Genomic DNA, 23,674 nt, shown 5'->3' with positions numbered 1-23,674 from the left:
GAAGCACCATCCATGGGAGGAGAGGAGAGAAAGAACTGGTTCTAGCAGGCAGGGCAAGAAACAGGTCCTTATGCAATTTTTATTTAAGAAATCAGAACACCCCAATTCCATCCATTTCCTGCCCTTAGCCCACCAGATGGGCAGCTGTTCCCCTCATCTCTCCAGGCTGCTTTTCCGTGTCTTGGGCCCACAGAATCTGCCAAGAGCTCACTGCTCTTGAAAGTGAATGAAGAACGTCTGGATCTCCTTTGGGTGGATGGCGATGTCGGGGCCTCTGTGGGGTGGCAAGGGACGGTGGGTGCCACCTGGGGGAGCAGAGGTGGTCTATTACTCCCCTTTGGAGCTGCCTGCTTCCCCAGGTCACCATATCCCTGCAACCCCCTCAGAACACTCCTCCTGTCTGCATTCTTGTGGCTCCCTCTATGGTAATGGTCTTCAGTTGCCCCCTTCCTGACCGGATACCACTGCCCATGGGCCTCTTTCATTTATGGCATCCCCTGATGGCTCAGCCACAGTGAAGGCATGTACAGGTGGTCCTGGCCTTACTTGGCCTTGTATCCCCTGGGATGTGGCCTCAATGCCTAAGAGCTTTTTCACTGAGGCCATGAATGGGCCCTGCCTTTTATCTCACTGGGCTCCCCTGAAGTCACACACTGGGGTCTGGCTTCACTCTTGGGATGGAACCTATACATCTGTCCATTTTTCTACCCATTCATTTTTCTATCCATCCAATCATCCATCCATCCATCCATTTTTGTCCATCCATCAAACCTCCATCTATTCATCCATCCATCATGCAGCCATCTTCCTTCCTTCTATTCTTCCATTCATCCATCCACCTTCTAGCCATCTTTCCATCCATCCACCCTTCTGCCCATCCATCTAACCTCCATCTATTTATCAATTTATATTCTATCCTCTTTTTATCCTGCCTTCTGCCTATCTGTCAATCATCCATCTTCCTTTCTTCCTTGCACCTTTCCATCCACCCATCATCCAAACATCTACCTGTCCAGCATCCATCTACTTCCCTTCCTTCATTACATCTCCTTTTTTCTAACCAACTGTGCTTCCATCTATCAGTGTATCACACGTCAACCAGATATCTACTCATGTACCCAGACTATTCTTTGTGTAGTAGACAAAGAGGAAATAAATGGGTCAGAGAAGAATGAGGAGGAAGGGTGAGCAGGGGAGATACCTACTAGCCTTGGGCCTGGGGGAGCTTGATTAGGAGCAGTCTGGGATGAAAGGGACAAGGACATGTCAGATGGTGTGATCATCACAGGCAGAGACCCGGAGGCCAGAAACAGTCAAAGATTTCCAAGAGCTAAGTGTGGAGTGTGCAGTGCAATGCACAGCATGGCAGTCACCAGAGCCTCCTGGTGTGTGCTTGCAAGTCTGGAGCTCATCCAATCTATGGAGTGGGTGTGTGGCCTTGGAAACACACACACACACACACACACACACACACACACACACGTGCAGCCTCTGTTGAACCCTGGCAAGTAGACTGACCTGAAGCCTTCCTTAACCTGCTGCAGTAGATTCAGGGAGGCTGAGACCTGGAGAAGGAGGGCAGCCTGTCCAAGGTCACATGGGCCTTAGCGGGCAGAGCTGGGATCTGAGCTAGGTCTGTCGAGCTCCTGACCCTGGCTAAGGATCAGGCTGGAAATCCCGGGCAAAGGCCTGAACCAGGGGCACACAAACCTCTGTGTGGGTGACCATCCTGTATCTTCCAGCTCCAGCGCTGCAGTGTGCCCACATCCCAGGTCCCTGTGAGTGAGCGCTCCTCCACGGACACCACGGAGCCCAGACTCCACAGCACAGACTGCAGGACAGGAGCACAGGGAGGGGTGAGCACCCAGCCCCAGATCAGAGGACAAAACAGAGGCAGCAACAAAACCACGGCCCAGGGGACAGCATCCTCCTACATTTCATTGTCAGAGCAAATCCCCATGGACAGGATGAAAGTGAAAGTTGCTCAGTCCTGTCCGACTCTTTGCGACCCCATGGACTATACGGTCCATGGAATTCTCCAGGCCAGAATACTGGAGTGGACAGCCTTTCCCTTCTCCAGGGGATCTTCCCAACCCAGGGATCGAACCCAGGTCCTGCATTGCAGGCAGATTCTTTACCAGCTGAGCAACCAGGTATGGACAGGACAGACAGGATGGTCAGCAGGAGGAGCTGGTCTCCCCAGGTGCTGAGCTGGAGGAGCACACCAGGAGGGGGCAGGCACATGGAGCTGCTCCCAGCTGTGAGTCCCCTCCTCCCCGTGATGCTCAGGTGGAGCCCTTCCTTGCTCCAAGATGGTGTCAGTCATGTTATCCACCCCCTTTCCCGATAATGCTCAGATCGTGCAGAGAGGGGAGGCAGGGGGTAGCTCCATCCCTGAGGAGGAAGGACAGTGCTGATTGGTAGGCTGGGGGCTCTTCTGCAGGAGCTTCCCAGAGAGGGTGGAAGGAGGAGGCGTGGAGGGCGAGGCGCTCTGTGCTGCCACCATGCCCCCTTCCGCATTTACGTCTGCTCCCGAGACTGGTGTCAGCTTGTGAGCAAGAGGTGACAAGGAGGAAGTAATGAAGCCAGTGCGCTGCTGAAGCTGGGCGGGAAGATGAAGCTGACAGTGTCTCTGATGACAGAGGGCTGGGAATCAGTGAGGAAAGAGACCACTCCCCACCCTTATATTCATGGCTGTGAAAGGAGGGCATCGGGAAGACACCACAGGGAGGGCTCTAGATTGGGTTGTTGGGATTCTCTCAGATTGCAAGTATCCCTGAAGCCAAAGCAACAAGAAAGAGATTTAGAGAAATTCTCCATGAGCAGGAGATGGGTAAAGAGCTCAGATCCCCCATGAAGAGGGCAGACTGGGGATAAAGGAGGGGTCTCCATACATCACGGGGGCGTGCAGGGGGAGGATGTGGTTGGGCTAAGGGGGCAGCAGCCTCAATTGTAGTGCGGGTCAGAGGGTGATCCAGGGGTCAGGAGGGGAGGGAGGACACAGGCAGGAATCTGGGGGCACTGACATCCATCAGGGAGTCAGGCGCTGTATGCATCTTATCAGCTGAGAGCATCAGCATCCTTGTGGGGAAAGACCCTTACATCTCCACTTACAGGTGAGGACACGGAGGCCCAGAGCCTGGGGTGGGGGCCGGGGAGCAGGAGACCAGGTAGAAATGCCCAGACTCACACCCTGGACTGAGTGACTCTGATCACCTACTCAATAATCCGTGTGAGAATCTGTTTTGTTTTCTGATCCCACAAATAACATCTGTGTTGTGTAAAAAGATTTACCACAAGAATAAAACAAGAAACGAACAAAATACAGGCATGTGATAAGAATCGAAAAGTCTAGAAGAACACGAGTCGGAGGGGGTGGGGTGCCCTCATGCACCCCAGAGATCAAATCTCATTTTTTTTTCAAGACAACCATAAGGCATATTTTAGCCAAGGTGGCATCTGAGTCAGGATGGTCACACTTGGGGTTTGACTTGGGGTCACACACGTGAGCATCTGCTTGTGTGTCCTGACTCAGTGATCCAGGAGCGGGGCGTGGGGTGGGGGTTCCTGACTCAGCGATCCGGGAGCGGGACGTGGGGTTGGGCAGGTTACCTGCAGATTCACCGTCACAGGCTGAGACAGGACAGGGTGCTGTCCCTTCTCATACAGGTGGTGGAGCCACAGCCGGACTCGGCGGAAGTCCACTTTGGCCTGTCCTTGATGGCCTTAGGAACAGAAGGAAGGTGGCAGTGAGGAACCCTGGTTTGTGCCTGGTACTTTACACACACCTCCCTTTCTCATCTTCAACCTCCCTTGGAAGCAGCTAACACAACCCCTACTTCACAGACAAGAAAACCAAGGCTCAGAGGGGGGTAGGTACTTGGTCTGCAACAAAAGAAGGAGTGAGGATTCCAATCAGGTCCAGCCAATGTTAACGCTCCCTACCATGCACACAGGGGCCAATGCGGATGCCTAGAAAGTCTTGGCCTCATTCACTGTTGTGGTCCTCACTTGCCTGCCCTCCAACCTGCCAGTTCTCCGGTATAGTCTTTCTGCCTCTGCCCCAGTGAACAGTGGTGTGGCTTCTTGACTCTGAGGCCAACACAAAGTGATGTGTCATGTCCCACAGATGCTTTGTCCTGTCCCTCTAATTGAGGAAGCCTGTGTTAGAAAACAGTCTCCATCTGCTGGTCCCTGGTGAACAAAGGAGTAAGGCCTCCCTGCTGGACCCCACTGGATACATGTCATATGGGTGAAACTACCTTATGCTGTGTTAGGGCCCTGAGAGTCTGGGCTCTTTGTTATTGCAGCAGAAGAGTTCATAGACTCTCTTTTCCCCTTTCCTAATGCTGTGGTTAAGGACAGGAGGAACAGAAACAGGTGAAGACCTCTGGGTCCAGAACATGACAATGATGATGGTGATGGTGATGGTGGAGACGGTGATGATGGTGATGCTGGTGATAATGAGGACCATGGCGGTGATGATAACATGGGGTTGTAAGAGTCTGGGAGAGCAGGAGGCCCTCTAGCCATCTGCTGCTGCTCCCCTCGCTCGGTCACTTACTTTTTTCTAGGAGGAGGGACTTGTTTGCTTAGCCCAGGCTCATCTTTCCTCATCTTTGGTACAGGTTGCCTCCAGAAGGTGGGTTCTCAGTGAACTTTGCCTCCAACACAGGTAAGCATGACTGCTGCTGCAAGAGATGATTCCTGCCTCCTCTTCTGTGACACGTGGAGCAAGGTGTGAGAGGTCAGGGTGAAGAAGCCATGTGGTTACAGGATCGAGCCACAGCCTCCAACACCCACTTTATTAGCCACAAAGGTGGTATTTGGCCTCTACCTCTTCCTTTCCCTCTTGATCCTCATCCTGCAGACTCCACACTGGAGTGTGCCAGCCCTTGGCGGGTCTCTGGGAACATGGGGGCGGCTGAGGCACAGTCAGCCCCACGTTTGAGATGCTCTGAGTGTAAAGGGACACATAAGGTGTACCAGGGGCTTTGGCAACATGATGAGCTGCTTCCTGGCAGTTGTTTCCTCCACAGGGAGGTCCTCCTGGATGCCCTGCTGGGGGCTCCCCTCTGTACACACTCATTGCACTCTAGATGGCACCTGGGCCCCACCTGTCCCTGGCTTGCTGAGTGACCTGCCTCTCAGTGGGCCTCTGTCTCCTCATTTGGCAGATAAGGGAACCGGATGACCTCACAGAGCCTGGATGACTCTGGGGAGAGCGCCTTGCCTGGTGATGTGTTTGGGGACCTGGTTGACAACAAAGAGGCAAGAGTGAGTCTGGATGCCTGAACACCTGCCTCACCTTTCTGAAGATTCTGCAGGTGCTTTGTGTGGTTCGAGTTGTACATCCAGCCTGGGATGCTGAGGATCTGCAGGTGGGAACTTGGAGGCAGCGTCACAGCCTCTTGCTGCTGGAAGTCTGGGTGAACCCGGGCAGTCTCTGCAAGGCAGATGGACAACAAGGAGAGAGTTTGGGCCAAGCTTCTCCTCCTGGCATTCAGAGCCCTCCACATTAAGTGGAGCTTTCCACACACATTTCATCCAATCTCACACCCCTCCAACCTGTGGCCCACACCACAGGCAGCCTGAAGCATCTGCTGGCGCAAATGCCATCTCCTCACAATACCTTGGGCTACAGTGATTGACGCTTTTGAATTGTGGTGTTGGAGAAGACTCTTGAGAGTCCCTTAAACAGCAAGAAGATCCAACCAGTCCATCCTAAAGGAAATCAATCCTGAATATTCATTGGAAGGACAGATGCTGAAGCTGAAACTCAAATACTTTGGCCACCTGATACGAAGAACTGACTCATTTGAAAAGATCCTGATGCTGGGAAAGATTGAAGGTGGAAGGAGAAGGGGACAACAGAGGATGAGATGGTTGGATGGCATCACCGACTCAATGAACATGAGTTTGGGTAAACTCCAGGAGTTGGTGATGGACAGGGAGGCCTGGAGTGCTGCAGTCCTTGGGGTCAGTTCTTCATATCAGGTGGCCAAAGTATTTGAGTTTCAGCTTCAGCATCTGTCCTTCCAATGAATATTCAGGATTGATTTCCTTTAGGATGGACTGGTTGGATCTTCTTGCTGTTTAAGGGACTCTCAAGAGTCTTCTCCAACACCACAATTCAAAATTCTTTTCTTTCAAGAGAACATCAACTGATAGCCCTTGAAGTTGATCTCTGAACTCCCCCTGGTTCAGGATCCCATCTCCACCAGACCTACAGGGCACCAGGCCCTCTCCTCAGCATCAATCCCTCTCCTGCTGAATCGGTTTCTGCCTGAGCTCATCTCCCCCATACAGGTCGGCTCACCCCGGGGCAGGGATGGCAGGTGCACTGAAAGGCGGCCCTCTTACCCTCAGCTCTCGAGTCGGCACTACGGGTCTGTGCTGCAGCGCCACCCCGCTCCTCTGGCTGAGGTCCCTGGTGAGGGTCGAGGGTCCCAGCAGGAGCCAGAGCCCCGAGTGGACAACCGAGGTGTCGTTCAGTGTGACGTTGACGGACAGGGCCCACTGCTGTTTGATCAACAGCCGCCAATGGAGCATGACCTGCAGGGAAGAGTCATCTGACAGGCCCCGCCTGGCCCCTGGCGGGCCCGTGGTGACCCGAGGGGCCTCCTCCTACCTCCATCTGCCCGCTCCCTTGGCTGGAGACGCCGTGCGCCTGCTCCGACAGCCGCACCAGCCTGCTCTGTCTGTCCTGGATGAAGGCCGACTGAGTCATGGGGTAGTAATTCTGTGGACAGAAATATTGCCAGAGTGGTGGTCATGGTCATGGGCCAAGTGGGCCACCTGAGCAGGCATCTCCCTCGGGCTCCCACCAGCCTCCCCCACAGGCACAGCGGCAGCTCGGGGCGGCACTGGTGGTGTTGGGGAGGGGCTCTGACTTGTGAGATGGACGCCCTGGAATTCAAATCCAGCCCCACTGCTTCCTGACCTTACGAGCTGGGGGACTCAGGCTGCCCAAGCCTCAGTTTCCCCACCTGTAAAAGGGGCTCCAAAACCATCCCTGAAAAACTGGCAGGAAGGGAATGAAGGCTTGTGTGTCCGTCCAGTCTGAGATAGGCTAATGGTTGCCTGATAGTAAAGGGCTCAGGCCTGGGCTGGAAAGCGGTCACACAGTCCACACCCTTTGCTCTGTTGGAGCAAGATGTCCTGGGCTGAGGGCCTTGGACTCTCTAGAGCCCAGGCCACAGTGGGTGAGAACCAGCCAACAGGGATGAGAGGGACCAGAAACTCAAGGAAGACAGAGCAGGGAGGGGCCACATTCCCCACAGGAAGGAGAAAGCACTCACATGGATTGAGGCTCAGGAGGTGCTCAGCCTGGCACTGCTCCTGGACCATCCCCGCTGATCGCACAGCGCTGGGGGGAGGTTACCTCCTTTCCCAGGAGAGCACCGAGGCCCAGGGAAGCCAGGGGACTTGCCCCAGGTCACGCTGCTGGGGGCAAAGCATCTCAGAGCTGAACTGATTTCAGAAATCAGCCTGTGCTGTTTCCCTGGCAACCAGGCAGTGGCTCAACTAAGAGCAGCAAAGGAGGGTCACACTCGCTCAGGCCTGGACAGGCACCATCTGCTTCATCCTCAGAGCAATCCCAGCAGGTCAGTCATCTGACAGGGGAGGACACGCAGTGCCCACAGTGGACCTCAGGGATTTTCCTTATATGTGGGGGCACCAGAGTTCTGACCTCAGGTCTGAACAAGCCTGGGTCTCAGCCCCTAATGGCACACATGGGTTACAGAGGTTCTGGGAGATGCTCTGGAGGCCTCTGCCACTGGACCTAAGGGGTGTCTCCAGCCTCTTTTGAGAGGCAGCCTCTCAGGTCTGCTCTGTGGCCACTGTTCCCAGGGGCACCACAGGATGTACCCGAGTGATAGTGTTCACCATGTACTGCATGTAGGCTCTCTGTTGCATCTGGTATCCGTTGTTGTCAGAGTAGAGGACCGGGACGGTGTTGAGATGGGTGCTGGTCCTCCAGATGGCCTCGTGATTCAGCTCCAAGGGGCCCACCCTGTACTCCTGCTCTATGCGATGACACAGCAGCTCCCCGTCAGCGCCCGGGGGCCCGCGGGCCAGCCGGGAGTAGACGGTGTACGTGGGGTCCCTGTCATTCACCGTCCTAGAGGAGGAGCAGAAGAGATACGTCAAGCTGGGGGAGACTTCTGGAAGCCAGTCCCTTCTCCTTTCATTCCTCTCTTTCCCTCCCTGCCTCTTTCCTGCCAGGCAGAGCATGCAGGGCAGGCAGAGTGGCTTCTTGGGCAAAAGAACAGGAGGAGCCCACTTCACCAGAGGCACTGAGCACCTGGCCAGTTCTGGGTGGCTTATTTCTCTGCATTAATGAAGACACAGAAACAGCTCTCATGTGTATATCATTGCCGGTTTCCCAGGTGGCTCAATGGTAAAGTTCCTCACCTGCCCGTGACCACCTACTGTGTGCTGTGCACAAGCAGAGGGCTGACCTCACCTGTAGAAGCATTGTCGTATCTCGGTCAAGAGCTGCCCCTCCAGGATCTCCATTTCCACAGCCGCCCACTCTGGCTTCGCTGTACCATTAGGAGAAAACACGTAGTTATCAGAAATGTATACCCTCGTCACTGTTATCGTGATATTCCATGAACTCCTGGGTCACCTGGATGGTTCAGTTATTCTGTCTGCAGAGGTGGAAAAGAGAAAAGAGTATGATTGTTGTGGACTCTTCCAGGCATTCTCCTTGTGATGGGATCCAGGCTCAGAAGGCCTCTATTTAATATTAAGACACCAACATGGAACCAGGAGTGAACAAAAATAACTTCCTCAGAGCCTATGTGACTGTCATGAGGACCCTCAATGAAGCTCATGCACTCAGCTTGGACAAAAGCTCTGAGGACTCACCAAGAGCCCAGGAGGAACACATTTTCTCCCTATCCAGGAAAGAATCCCACAGGAGGAGGGGAGAGAGGCTGCAAAACACGCTCCCAAGAGCATAAGCAGAGGCTGTAACACGGTTTCAGAGTCTCTACTCTCACTGCTTTATTGAGTTAAATATTTATTTATCTATTTCTGCTTTATTGACTATGCCAAAGCCTTTGACTGTGTGGATCACAATAAACTGTGGAAAATTCTGAAAGAGATGGGAATACCAGACCACCTGACCTGCCTCTTGAGAAACCTTTATGCAGGTCAGGAAGCAACAGTTAGAACATGGACATGGAACAACAGGCTGGTTCCAAATAGGAAAAGGAGTACGTCAAGGCTGTATATTATCACCCTGCTTATTTAACTTATATGCAGAGTACATCATGAGAAACGCTGGGCTGGAGGAAGCACAAGCTGGAGTCAAGATTGCCGGGAGAAATATCAATATCCTCAGACATGCAGATGACACCACCCTTATGGCGCAACTCTGTGGGCACATAAAATAGCACAGACACGTACAGCATGTAACGTGGTGACTTGTATGGTATGTGAAATATATCAACTTGCTTGTCATATATGGAAGAACAAAGGCCCTCCTCCAGCAAACTGGCCCTGGGGTGGTCTGCGCATATGGTGGCTGCCCCCCTCAGGCCTCTGCACAGGCAGGTCCTTCTAAGGAACCACCGTCCACTCGTCTGACCCACGGATTCTCTCCAGACTGCAAGGCCTCAGGCCTGGCTCTGGGTGTCTCGTCCCTGCCAAGCCTCCTCTGAGCCGCCCTCTCTCTCTCTATTCCAACAGGCTTCCCTCTCTGTGTGGCAGGTGCTGGCTGTACCCCTACTGGGAGGTGATGGAGCCCGGTGAGAAGCACAGCTTCCCTCACCTGAGCCCAAAGCATCTGAAGACACCAGGCAGATGGACAGCAGGACACTCCTGGGAAGGGCTGGGTGGGGATGGGGCTTAGGTGTGGGGTACCCGTGGGTGGGCAGAAAGGGATGGCGAGCTGGAGCTCGCCCTTCAGGCGTCCCAGAAGGGACGTGGGGCCTGAGTGATGACGGAGCCCAAAGCCAGGCTGCAGGCTTCACCTTTCCCTGCCTGACCAGGGAGGCTCACATGTGCTGGGGTTGTACCCCATTTCTGCTGCAGTCGGCCCTCCCTACCTGCCTCATGCTCTCCCAGACGTCCCTGTGGACTGACTGAAGGACAGAACTTCCCATGAGCCCCATTGGGGGGCAGTCTTGGTCTGAGCTTACAGAGCTGCTGACAACTGACAGGGCCGAGCTCCAGGTGATGCTCGCCTTTCTCACGTCAACACCCCGTCTCCCTCCCCTGCAGTCTGCCGCCTTTCCTCTCTTTCCTTCACCTCGGTTTCTAGCCGGTGCTCCTCCCAAGCTTCCTGTTCCCCTGAGTCTTCTTCCTGTGAGGAGGTCACAGGAGGAAACGAAGTGGGTGTGTTGGAAGAGGCAGCTGAGGAGCAATGAAACTGCCTGGGATGGGAGCTGAGGATGAACAAGAGTGGCTCCAGACTCTGGGAGCCAACTTTCCCCTGATAAGTGACTACATGAGTAAATGGATAGATAGATGGAAGGATGGATGGAGATGTGGAGAGGTGGGTGCAAGGATGAATGTGTGGTAAGTGGATGGATGGATGGGAGGGTTGGTGGATGGATGGATTTTTTGTGTTTCTCAATTTAAAAAAATTTTTACAAGGGCTACACTTTTTCCATGGTGAACTTCTCAATGTCCCCTCACCCCGCCTTTTTTTTCCTGTGGAACAACATCTTTGGAATGAACAAGTTCACAAAAGATTTTCTTGACCTGGCCCAGTCTCACACACTTCTCCAGTGCAACAGTTCAAAAGCATCAATTCTTCAGCACTCAGCCTTCTTTATAGTCCAACTCTTACATCCATACATGGTTACTGGAAAAAGCATAGCTTTGACTCTACAGACCTTTGTTGGCAAAGTGATGTCTGCTTTTTAATACACTATCTAGGTTTGTCAGAGATCAAACCAGTCAATCCTAAAGGAAATCAGTCCTGAATATTCATTGGAAGGACTGATGCTGAAGTTGAAGCTCCAATACTTCAGCCACCTGATGCGAAGAGCTGACTCATTAGAAAAGACTCTGATGTTGGGAAAGATTGAAGGCAGGAGGAGAAGGGGATGGCAGAGGAAGAGATAGGTGGATGGTATCATTGACTCAATGGACATGAATTTGAGCAAACTCCGGGAGAGAGTGATGAGAAGCCTGGTGTGTTGTGGTCCGTGGGGTCATAGAGTTGGACATGACTAAGCAATTGAACAACAAAAACAAGACTCACACACCTAGAAATAGAGCTGGTTACACAGCAAGAGGCTTCACCACCATCACATCCTTGACATACAATTGAGGAAATGGAGACCCAGGTGAGGCATTACCTGCCCAGCTCCTAGGACACTCCTGGTCTCAGAGTCAGCGATGGCTGCACCTCACCTCTCCCACATGCTGTGCATCAGGTTGGTGTCCTTGTCCAGGAACACGGTGTAGCGGTCATTCTCCACGTGCACCAGGCGCCTGCCCACTTGCCTACGATTTGTCCTGGGTCTTCAGCCAAACTGGTTGGTACTGTTCACGGGGGCCCCAGTCTCCTGAGTGTCCTTCTGGGTCCTCCTCATGGGCCTGATGACGTAATACCGGTAACTGAGTCCTGGGGTCGTGGTCAGCACAAGCAGGTCATAGGCAGATGGCATCTCCTTTGAGTTCTGGACCTGTGAGGCCAGAGGGACAGGATCACATGATGGATGTTACAGGGGGAAGACATCTCAGTCTCCTTAGCAACCCTGGGCTTACACACCTCCCGGATGGAGTGCTCGCTCCCCACGGGGGCAGCAGGGTCATCCATCATTAGGCTGAGCTAGGCTCCCCTCCTGCATCCTCTCTGCTCAACAGGGTCCTAGCCCAGCCCCTTCTCCCTCCTCCTTCCTTTCTCCTTTGGGGCTGAAAAACCAACATCCCTCCTTCCCAACTCTCCCTGCTATTTCCTGCCTGTGAACTTTGGCTCACACTGTTCCCTCGACCTGGAGGGCCTCCTCTTTGGAGGGAGCTCTCTTGTCCCTTCATCATCCAATTTCCCAGAGGAGGGAGGTTTTCAGAATTTTCCCTATCTCCAAGTTATCTGATTTAGGGAGCCCCCTAAATCATGTAGGGAGCCCCCTCACTCTCCAGGGAATGGGTCTCATCTCTGGGCCATTGAGGGTTTTGTGGAGGGGAGCAATTAACAAGCTCATGTTGCTTCTTACCACCTCCAGCCTGGTTGTTCTCTGAGCTAAAGCAGACACAATGTCCCCATTCATACCCCTCAAACTGTCCTGAAGGCTTACCTCCACTACAGTTATCATCTGTCACATTCTCTACTTTCTAATTTTGTTGCCTACTTGGATCCCCCTGCTAGAATACTAGCCCCCTGAGGGCAGGGATTTTTGTCTGCTTGCTTATTAAAGTTTCTCCAGCACCTAGTGTAACCCTGACATGCAGTAAGTGTTCAATAATATTAAATGCATTTATTCTTAGTGGGTATTGCCTTTGGGTGGGGAGAGGGGATGTTGTGTGTTGGGTCCTCTCAAACAATATCCTTCCCTCCTCCATCAATGTGAGACAATCTTCCTCCTGTGTCTCAATTAAGTACTGGTTCCTGGTCATCACTCCATATCTTAACTGTCCATTTCTGTGTCTGCTCCCTGAACCCCAAGTGACTCCAATGTCCAGTACTCAGCTTGAGGCCACATCCCAGATAGGCGTTTGGAAGTGTTTACTGAGTGGCCAAGTGATGGCAGTACCTGCACCATCTCTGCAAGGAAGGACCAGCTGGGGACATGTAGGGCACCCTCTGAAACCACTTTTAGGTCCTGGTTGTGGACGAGATGAGGAGGAACCACACACTCACACTGGATGTGGGTGTTGCAGAAAGAGGCAGCTTGGGCTCAGACCCTAACGTGGCACATCCATAACGATCCACCTTTAAGATCCTTTATGCCCTTCCACACAAGGTGGAAATTTACAAGCGTGTGTGCTAATTCATTTCAGTCATGTCCATCTCTTTGCAACCCTATGGACTGTAGCCAGCCAGGCTCCACTGTCCATAGCATTCTCCAGGCAAGAATACTGGAATAGGTTGTCATGCCCTCCTCCAGGGGATCTTCCCAACCCAGGGATCGAACCCACATCTTCTGAGGCCCCTGCACTGCAGGCAGATTCTTTACTGCTGAGCCACTGGGGAAGCCCAGAAATTTATATGAGAATATATATATTCCCAAATGAGAGGCAGGAGGCGAAGCTTCCCATGCAGCTTAGATCACCCTGAGACATTCCAAGGAGGTGACAGAAGGCACTTCTGGTCATGTCTGATGCCCAAAGCCCAGGGTCAGTCCCCTGGGTGGATCTCACTGACGCTAATGGGCAAGTGCCCCATTATGGTGATAGCAGAGTTATTTCATGATCACGTCAAAGTTTCCCACTTCTAGGGGTCCCTGCCTGGATCAGAGGCAGTAATCACAAGTGCAGCTGAGACAGGATTCCCACCCATACCTGGGCAGGCACGAGGTTGCCTGTCTCATCTGTGAGGTTGACCTCGGGGAAGTCTGCAGTCGGGGTGACGATGGTGGTGACTGCCCAGGCCAGGGGATGGTAGACCATGGCAAAACGCCCCCAGGCTCTGGTCCTGCACACAGACAAGAGGTTTTACCGCTGCCACCTGACACTCCATACATCTGGATGCCCCTCGGAACAAGGGAAACTGAGGCTGGTGAGCCCGGCCCTGCAGATCCTAGGTGAGTGGGACAGGCTGAAACTTGGGATTAGACATGCGGCTCCCTCTACACTGTTCATACTATCGTCCTGATTCCCAAGTGCAGGGGTGGGGGGGCGGCCCTCCAGAAGCTGAGGGTCCATGAAATCCTCACCCATCTCTCCCTGTCAGCCCACTTTCCTGGTGAGGACGGTGAGGCCATGGGAGGTAAGATCACCTGCACAAGATGATGAATCTTCTAAGGCCTGGCTCCAAAGCACTTGGCAAAGGAGGGGTGGAGAATTCTCTGGAGTTTGGAGGGTCAAGTTCAATCACCTAGTTCAGCGCTGGAAGCCGCTGTGATACTGACCTGGATACCCCTTCCATTCCATACGCCACCACGCCCCCCACACACCATGTCTTGTAGGTTCTGTGCTTTCCGATGACTCCCTGATCCCTGAACACCCACACTTTCCAGCCCCTGGCCTCTGCCCGGGCAGCTCCTATGGCAAGATGCCTTTCTGGGGTCCCCACCTACCGCTTGCCCAGGGAACTGCCCTTCTGAGCTCATGGCAATGGAGGGTCCCACCAGCACTGAATCAGACCCCAGTTCTAGCTCTCTTTCTGAGACTATCTTCCCCTCCCAATCCCAGTCTCTGTGGGCAGGGGCCCATCTGCTGCACCCTTGGTCCCCAGGACCTTTCCCAGGTATGAAGGTAGGATGGGATTGTACACAGATACAGAGGGGAGGGCGGAGCAGGTCAGGTGAGCAGCAAGGCCAGAGGGGGAAGGGCATGGTGACAGAGCAGGCTGAGTGTGGACCCCTGCAGAAGGTGCGGCAGGCCTGGCACCTGCCCAGGGAGACCAACTTGTCTTTGCCCAGGATTTGCAGGGATGAAGCCCGTCAGTTTCGGGCAAATGGCCTGATCCGTCACTTTACCTGTGTGAGACTGTCAGAGTCACACAGGCTGGTCAAATGGTGGGCCTGACATGATGTGGCCCCAAGCTGAGCTTGGGAGGGACCATGTTAGCATTTATTTCTCCCTCTAGTTGTCATATCACCCCTTCTTTGTTCACAGAGAAGAAACAGAGGCTCAGAGAAGTGACTGCCCCTTGCCAACTTCCTGATGAAAGTAAGAACCACATCTGGGATTGGGACTCGGCGTTTGAAGCCCAGTGGAACAGGCGTCTCCACAGACCTCAAGGTTCTCTTCTTAGAAAGTTATGGGGTCCCTGCCAGGCCTCAGGATCCACCACTGGGGGCATGCTTACCAGAGAGGACCGGGAACCTGTCCTGGATGATGGAGGCCATCAGCTTGCATACCCCCTGCATCCCGGCGCTCAGGTGCTCCACAAACATGTCTCTCACTTTGGGGGTGTGAGTCCCTGTGATGGTGTAATGGTGCTGGACCTGGGCCCCCCCCCCCCCCACAGCTGGAAGGAGTGGGGTCAGGACCTGCCCCTGCTCAGCACCTGCTCTCCTGGCACCCACTGGGCACTGGCTCTCCTTCCTTTTCAGCAGGTGCTAATGGAGAAGGTGGGGGTTCCTCCCACTTTACAGAAGAGGAAACTGAGGTCAGATAGACTGATGGACTTGCCCAACTTTGTTTACCTTGATCTGAATCCCTGACCCGGGACAAAAAACAGACTTCTGGAAGCGACCCACCCACGCCACCCCCCCCCCCCAACTACCACCCCCAGCTTCACCTCCCAGGCCTAGTCATCCCATAAGTGCTGCTAACCTGCTCAGACACGCTCCGTACCTGACCTTGAACTTGTCTGCACTGAGTAGGGGTGGGATTACCTCTTTTTCACTGAAGTGAAACTGAGTCACCATGGGGTAAAGTGACATTTCTGGCCACTCCAGTGGAGGCATAAGTCAATCTGCTTCACCCCCCTACACACAGTGACTAGTCCTGCCAGCCGTTAATTCCCTTTGGGTAACAATGAAAGTCATGGTCAGTGAGGCCCATTTCTGACTGGGTGAGCACACAAGTTATAGAACTTCTTAGATCTCAGTTTCCCCATCTGTACAGTGGGGGACAAATGAGATAGAAATTAGTGAACAACTTCCTTTGTAGCAGCCACAAAGCCCACAGGGCTGTGTGTTCGGTATATTATCCCATTCAATTGGCTGCCTTCCTAGGTAGACATGTGCCTCTCATTGCAAGGAGTGAATTGGGCTCAGAGAGGGAAAGTCACTTGCCTGAGGCCACACAGCTCAACTGAGATTTGAACCGGCCCAGGACGGTTGGGCACTGATACTGCTCCACTTTGCCCTTTACCCTCTGGGTGAATCTGGTTCTAAAGCTCACTGAAGCCACAGGTGGAAGTCTGGGGACCTAGCCTTGATGCAGCTTCATCATGCACAGGTCCTGGGACCCAAGGTGACCTCAGTGTTCTCATCTGTCAAGTGGACCTGTAGTGACCGGGGACCGGGAGGATCTGGCGGCCTAGGGAGGGGGAAGCACGCACCCAGGAGGGTCCCATCCTGTTCCTGCCACTGAGAGGTGTGGTGTTACCTCGGAGACCGCCCAGCGGAGCTTCTGGAGCTGCTGCAGGCCCCAGGCCCGGTCCAGGAACCGGTGTGGAGCCAACATGAAGCATGTGAACATAGACTCCCTGGCGTAGAGCAGAGCACTGGCTTGCCGCACCAGCCCCTTGAGCCCACTTCAGGAGGCGTAGAACCCAGTCCCGGAATGAAACATATCTAGAAGAAAAAGGCCATGAGTGGGTGTGAGGTCCTGCCCATGGAGGCCCCTGAGCCCTAGTCTGGGAAGGGCTGAGGAAGATTCGGCCAGTGAAAGGTCTGCCTGGATAACCCGGGAGACAACCCAAGATAGGCATTGATCTCAAGGCTCCTACCCCAATTAGGCCAGCAAAAGCACAAGACCCCTGAAAGGGCTGGGTAGATGGGAAGGTCTGGGTGGTCTGGGCCAGGCCTGGAGAGGCCTGGACCCTGAGGTCACAGGAATGATGGAGACATGAATCCCAGTGTGAGCCTGAGGGTGCTAAGCCATTTCAGTTGTGTCCAACCCTATGCGACCCTATGGACTGCTGCCTACCAGGCTCCTCTGTCCATGGGATTCTCCAGGCAAGGATACTGGAGTGGGTTGTCCTGCCTTCCTCAGTGTGAGCCCGGAACCCTGGGAAAGCCTGTGAGCAAAGGTCTTGGAGGACTTCAGGGGAGGAGGGAGTGGGATGAGGGCCAAGAGGACAAGACCCAGAGGGGAGGGGCCTAGAGTGCTGGCAGCCCCTGCGTGTGTCACTTTTAGGGTGAATAGGAGCCTGGACAGGCCTGCATTTCAGTGGGGTCCCTCTGGCAGCCTGCAGGGAGGGGCAGGAGAGGTGGTGGCAGCTGAGAGAGCCCAGTAGACACTGTCCTGACCCTGACTGAGAGGACAAGTTGCGGGTGGGAGGATGGAGGCTAAGCTCCTTGGCGACAGGCTGTCTCAGAAGGTGGTTCAGTGTCCCCCACTATTTCTGCTTCCTGCCTCCTCCCCAGGCTGGGGGTGGTTTGGTGATTTAGTTGCTAAGCTGTGTCCGACTCTTGCAACCCCATGGACTGTGGCCTACCAGGCTCCTCTGTCCATGGAATTCTCCAGGCAAGAATACTGGAGTGGATTGCCATTTCCTTCTCCAGGAGATCTTCCTGACCCAGGAATCAAACCCAGGTCTCCTGCATTGCAGGCAGGTTCTTTACCATCTGAGCTACAGGGGAAGCCTCCCAGGCTGGGCTGTGCCCCTATTCCCTGTTCGTCCCTCAAAGGACCTGGCTCAGACCAGGAAGGGTAGCCACCTGGCGGGGGGAAGGGTCACAGATGCAAGGGTCATCCACAGCTCCTCCCCCATGATGAGTGTGTACAGGTCAGGCACAGCCTCTCCTCAGCCTCAGCTCTAAGCTCGACACCAACTGACCAAAGCTGACAAGATCCCACAGCCCTCAGATCAGGACCCAAACTTCCTCTGTGATGTCCAGTCTGATTAAATGGTGTTTCCTCCAGTAGGCGGAGAAGGAAATGGCAACCCACTCCAAGATTCTTGCCAGGAGAATTCCATGGACAGAGGAGCCTGGCGGGCTACAGTCGACAGAGTCACAAACAGGACTGAGCAACTAACACACCTCCAGGAGGTTACATAGCCACCCCCACCCACCTCCACACCCACTGGACTTCTCTGCATCCCCTCCACCTGGATGAAGCCACTTCCCCACAGACTTCCCCCTCCAACCTCAACATAACCCCTCCTACATCCTTGTATCCTCTCCCACCTCAAGTGTAACCAGACCCACATAGAGCATCCACTTCCACCTGGGGTGGAGCCCCGCCCACTTCCATGTAGCTCCTCCCATCTACGCCAGCCATCCAGGCTCCTCTGTCCATGGAATTCTCCAGGCCAGAAAGTAGCCTTTCCTTCTCCAGGGGATCTTCCCAACCCAGGGATCCAGCCCAGGTCTCCTGTACTACAGGCTCATTCTTTACTGTCTGAGCCACCAGGGAAGCCCAGGAATACTGGAGTGGGTAGCCTATCCTTTCTCCAGGGGATCTGCCCAACCCAGGAATCGAACCAGGGTCTCCTGCATCACAGGTGTGTGTGTGTGTGTGTGTGTGTGTTCAAGTCACACATTGCTGTGTGTGAATTCTTTACCAGCTGAACTACCAGGGAAGCCACGCCAGAAGCCAGTCCTCCCCTAATCTGAGGTTCCCAGGAAGTGTCCTGAGAGCTAAGCAGTTTCCCCTTCTCACCACTCAGATAAGAGGCCAAGGCTTGAAAGGCATGACCAACCCAGGTCTGGGGGAGTCAGGGCAGCACCCAGACCAGAACCAACCCTGTTAGTGGGGGCCCATCCTGGTGTCTCTTTGCAAGGGAAGGAAATGAGAAGAGAAGTATTTACAGTTGAACTGCCAAGTGGGTGTCCCTCCAGGCCTCCTGGAACCCACTTCACTGATAACAAAGTGGAGGCTTAGAGAGGTGACGTCACTTACCGAAAGCAACTCAGCCCATGAGGCTAAGAGCTGTGATCTAAACCCAGGTGAGCGTCCGAGTCACCATGTGGGCCCAGCCCTCCTGAGGCACTGTGCTGCCGAATGGTGAGGGCGGGCAGGGGACAGGCCCGGGACAGACCTAGCTCCAGGGACCCTGGCCCCATGGTGAATGTTCAGCTAGAGGATGCCCTTTTGAGCTTACCTAGCCTGTCCCGTGTGGATCGCCTCACATCTCCTCTCTACCTTTCACAAGGACCTCTCCAGCTGAGTGATCCCCCCATGGACCTGGGGCTGGGCAAAGCTGGCTGGAGGCAGGGCCTGATTTGTCCCTGGGATGTCCTGGCTAAAACTGACCTGAGTCCTTTCCTCTCTCACTCACCAGACCTTGGCTTCTCCTTCTGGGCAAATGGGGAGCAAGGCAACAAGGATCCTTCAAGGGCTCTTATATTTTATGTAGTGAAGGTATTAGATGGTTCAACAATTTGGACAGCCCCATTCCCCACTGATGCCCTGAGCAGGGCCTGAACCGGGGTGTGGAGGGTATTTCTGCCTCCCCAGCTCAGTGTGACGATAATTCCTGCCTGGCTTACAGACAGAGGAGCTGGGTCGGAGACGGGGGGAGGGCGGAGGTGGGTGGGTCAGCAAGTGGTGTGAGTGTGGCTCATCCTGGGAGGGGTGTTAAAGTTGGGCTTCCTTTGGGGCACCTAAGGCCCTGAACTGGCTTCCTCAGCAGGCACTACCTGGATCACATCTAGGTTTTGACCCAACAAAAAAAAGACAGAGTAGATGCCGGAAGCTACATCTACTGAGCGCTTCTTCTGGACAACTTATCAGGCTAAAACCTCTTATTGTTCCACTTTGTTTTGACACGTGATGGACTAAGCAAGATTAATGCTCCCCCTGTTTTACTGACATGGGACAGTGCCATGTCATGCATGTACCCAGGCAGAAGGCTCACCCCACAACCTTGAAATGACTTAGACTGTGCTGCCTGCAGCCAGAACAGTCCTGGCCTCTGGGACACAGGCTGGAGGGAGACAAGGTCCCCCAATAATGACTGGGTGGTACTAGAAGAAAACTGGGGCCCTGGGCAAGGAGGAGCCAAGTGATCTAGCCTTAAAGTCAGGAAAGGCTTCCTGGAGGAGGTGACGCTGCAAGACAATTAGGATTTGCAGGAAGAGAAGGTGCCAATAGGGCACTCCTTCAGGCAGCACTGTAGTTAAAGGCATAGAGGCAGGAACCCGCTGTGTGTGGACAATGGTGAGAGGCTCAATGTGGTGGGAAGCAGGCTGTGTGTCTCTATGAGTCAGGTAGGTGGGGCAGGGAACATCTCTACCCTAGTGCCTCTAGTAGGTTCCCAGCACAGGGCTGAACAGACACGGAGTTGGGGGAGTCTCGTACCTACCTGGCACCAAATCACCTCCTCAGTCCCCAGAGCCTCATACCTGAGGAATAGGGCAGAAAGTTGTGGTGGTTTCAGATATGCCATGATAAATGTTTAGAGTGTATGGCTTGGAATTAGTCAGTGTGGCGTACTCCAAGAAGACACCGGTCTTGGGTGTGAGGCTGTTGACGCAGTTCATCAGACGGTCCATGTTGGCAAATTGCACTGAGGCATTGAAGAACTGCCTGTCGCATCCCTGTGGGCCAGAAGCAACATCCTGCACTTCTGGAAGCAGAGCCCAAACTAAACAGGGTGAGTTCCTCTTCAACTCTCTCCCATTCTCCTTGGTGGGCCACAAGTTCCCAAACCAGCTCCCAAGCCCTGTGCTCTGGATGTTTCTCTCTGCCCCTCTCTCTTTCTCTCTCCTTTTTTATATTATATCCCCAATGCTTGTTTATCCTCTAGCTTCAGGATTATACCTTTTCACCACATTTCCCCGTTTCTCCAACCTTCTCAATCCTCTCTCTGCAACCACAAACTTTCATATCTTCTTCTCTCCAGTATTCTTGCCTGGAGAATTCTATGGGCAGAGGGGCCTGGCGGGCTACAGTCCATAGGGTCACACAGAGTTGGACACTACGGAGTGACTAATACACACACACAGGAAGTGTGAACAGATAGAACACTAGTGACAAAATTAAACTAGTTTTCAAATGCCTCCCAAGAAATAAAAGATCAGATTTCAAGAAGATTTCTACCAAATATTAAAGAGGAATTAATACCAATCTTTTTTAGTCTCTTCCAAAAATTAGAAGAGGATAGAACACTTTAAATAAGTATGACTTTTTAAGATCAACATTACCCTTACATCAAACCAGACAAGGAAGCCTCAAGAAAAGAAGATTATAGCCCAATGTCCCTGGTGAATATAGATATAAAAATGCTCAACAATGCATTCACGAAACAAATTTTACAATACATGAAAACAGTATTACACCATGATCAAGCAGGATTTATTCCAGGGATGCAAGGGTGTTTCAACAGCCACAAATAAATCAATGTGCAACACCCCATTAAGAAAATGCAGATAAAAATCAGATGATCATCTTAATGCAGAAAAAGCATGTGACAGAATTCAGCATTCATTTATGACCAAAAGTCTCATCATAGTGGGTATGGAGGGAATATACCTCAACCTGATGAAGATCATGTACAACAAACCGCCCCCTGGCAACACATTCAATGATGAAAAACTGAAAGCTTTTCGTGTAAGACCAGAAAAGACGCAGATGATGGCATATACCGCTTTTATCTATTATGGTGTTACAAATCATAGCTGCAGCAATTAGGAAAGAAAAGAGAAGGCACAGGAATTAGAATAAAAGCAACTAAAAACTGTCACTGCTGGCAGCTGTAATGATGTTATATATAAAAAACCCCAGAGATAAAAACTGTTAGAATTAATAAACTCACTATAGTTGTAAGATAAAAAGTCAATATACACAATCATACATTGATAAGCATTTCTCTACACTAACAACAAACTGTCATAAAGAGAAATGAAGAAAACAATCCGGTGATAGTTGTATCAAAAAGCTGAAATACCTAGGAATACTTTTAACTGACTAGGGGACAGACCTGCACACTGAAACCTGTAAGGCAGTGATTATAGAAATTGAAGAAGACACAAATAAATGGGAAAATATTCTGTGCTCATGAGTGAAAGGATTGATGAAATGTCCACATTTCCCAAATCTATCTACAGATTCAATGCAAAGCCTATTACAATTCCAATGACATTTTCCCTAGAAATAGAACAACCAATCCTAAAATTTTTTGGAACCACAGAAGACCCTGAGTAGTCAAATCACCCTTGAGGAAGAAGAACTGTACAGGAAGCATCATGACTCTGATTTTATCATATGCTACAAGGCTATACTAATCAAAATAGGCCAATATTGACCAAAAAAAGAGATACATAGATCAATGGGGGAGGATAGAAAGCTCAGAAATAAGCCCCACATACAAGGTAATTATTTTACATCAAAGGAGCCAATAACATAAAATGGGAAAAGGACGTTTTCTACAATAAATAGTGTTAGAAAACTGGATAGCCTCATTCGTGGAATGAATTTGGACTACCATTTGACACTATACTCACATATTAACTCAAATTAGTTGAAGACTTGGTAAGACCTGAAACTATAAAAGAAAAGAAAACATAAGCAATAAACTCCTTATCACATATCTTAATTATATTTTTGGATTTGATACCAAATGCTAAAGCAACCCACGGAGAAGGCAATGGCACCCCACTCCAGTACTCTTGCCTGGAAAATCCCATGGACAGAGGAGCCTGGTAGGCTGCAGTCCATGGGGTCGCTAAGGGTCAGACACAACTGAGCAACTTCACTTTCACTTTTCACTTTCATGCATTGGAGAAGGAAATGGCAACCCACTTCAGTGGTCTTGCCTGGAGAATCCCAGGGATGGGGGAGCCTGGTGGGCTGTCGTCTGTGGGGTCGCACAGAGTCGGACACGACTGAAGCGACTTAGCAGCAGCAGCAGCAGCTAAAGCAACCCAAGGAATAATAAACAATTTGGACTACATCAAACAAAAGCTTCTGCACAGCAAAGTATCTTCAACAAAATAAGACAACTTACTAAATGGGAAAAAATATTTGCAAATCATAAATATGAAAAAGGTTGATATTAAAAATATATAAATAATACATACAACTGAATAGTAAAATACAAGCAATTTAGGTAAAAAATGGGCAAAGGACCTGAACAGACATTTGTCCAAGGAACATATAGAGATGCCAACAGACACAGGAAAAGATATTGAATATATCAAAATCACAGAGAGGTACCACCTCAAATCTATTAGAATGGCTGTTGTCCAAGAGACAAGAAACCACGAGTGTTGCTCAAGATGAGGAGAAAAGAAAACTCATGCACAGTTAGTTTGAATGAAAATTGTTATAGCAGCTATAGAAAACAGTATGGAGATTCCTCAAGAAATTAAAGATAGAGCCACCACATGATCCAGCAATCCCACTTCTGTGTGTTTATCCAAAGAAAACAAAAACAATAACTTGAAAAGATGTCTGCACCCCCAGGTTCATTGTTGCATTATTTAAAACAATATATGGAGTCAGCCATGTGTAGAATCTTCTCTTGTGTTGTTGGAAGAGGGTGTTTGCTATGACCAGTGCATTTTCTTGGCAAAACTCTATTAGTCTTTGCCCTGCTTCATTCCGTATTCCAAGGCCAAATTTGCCTGTTACTCCAGGTGTTTCTTGACTTCCTACTTTTGCATTCCAGTCCCCTATAATGAAAAGGACATCTTTTTTTGGGTGTTAGTTCTAAAAGGTCTTGTAGGTCTTCATAGAACCGTTCAACTTCAGCTTCTTCAGTGTTACTGGTTGGGGCATAGACTTGGATTACTGTGATATTGAATGGTTTGCCTTGGAAATGAACAGAGATCATTCTGTCGTTTTTGAGATTGCATCCAAGTACTGCATTTCAGACTCTCTTGTTGACCATGATGGCTACTCCATTTCTTCTGAGGGATTCCTGCCCGCAGTAGTAGATATAATGGTCATCTGAGTTAAATTCCCCCATTCCAGTCCATTT

At 51.7% G+C, this 23,674-nt stretch overlaps 1 pseudogene; it reads right to left on the bottom strand.

Moving 5' to 3' along the window:
* LOC102393677 overlaps window positions 1-23,674 on the bottom strand; it is a 39,373-nt pseudogene continuing 15,699 nt past the window's right edge.

The sequence above is a fragment of the Bubalus bubalis genome, chromosome 7 (assembly GCF_019923935.1).
Source record: "Bubalus bubalis isolate 160015118507 breed Murrah chromosome 7, NDDB_SH_1, whole genome shotgun sequence".
Classification (NCBI taxonomy): Eukaryota; Metazoa; Chordata; class Mammalia; order Artiodactyla; family Bovidae; genus Bubalus; species Bubalus bubalis.
This window is presented reverse-complemented; position numbering and strand designations above follow the sequence as displayed.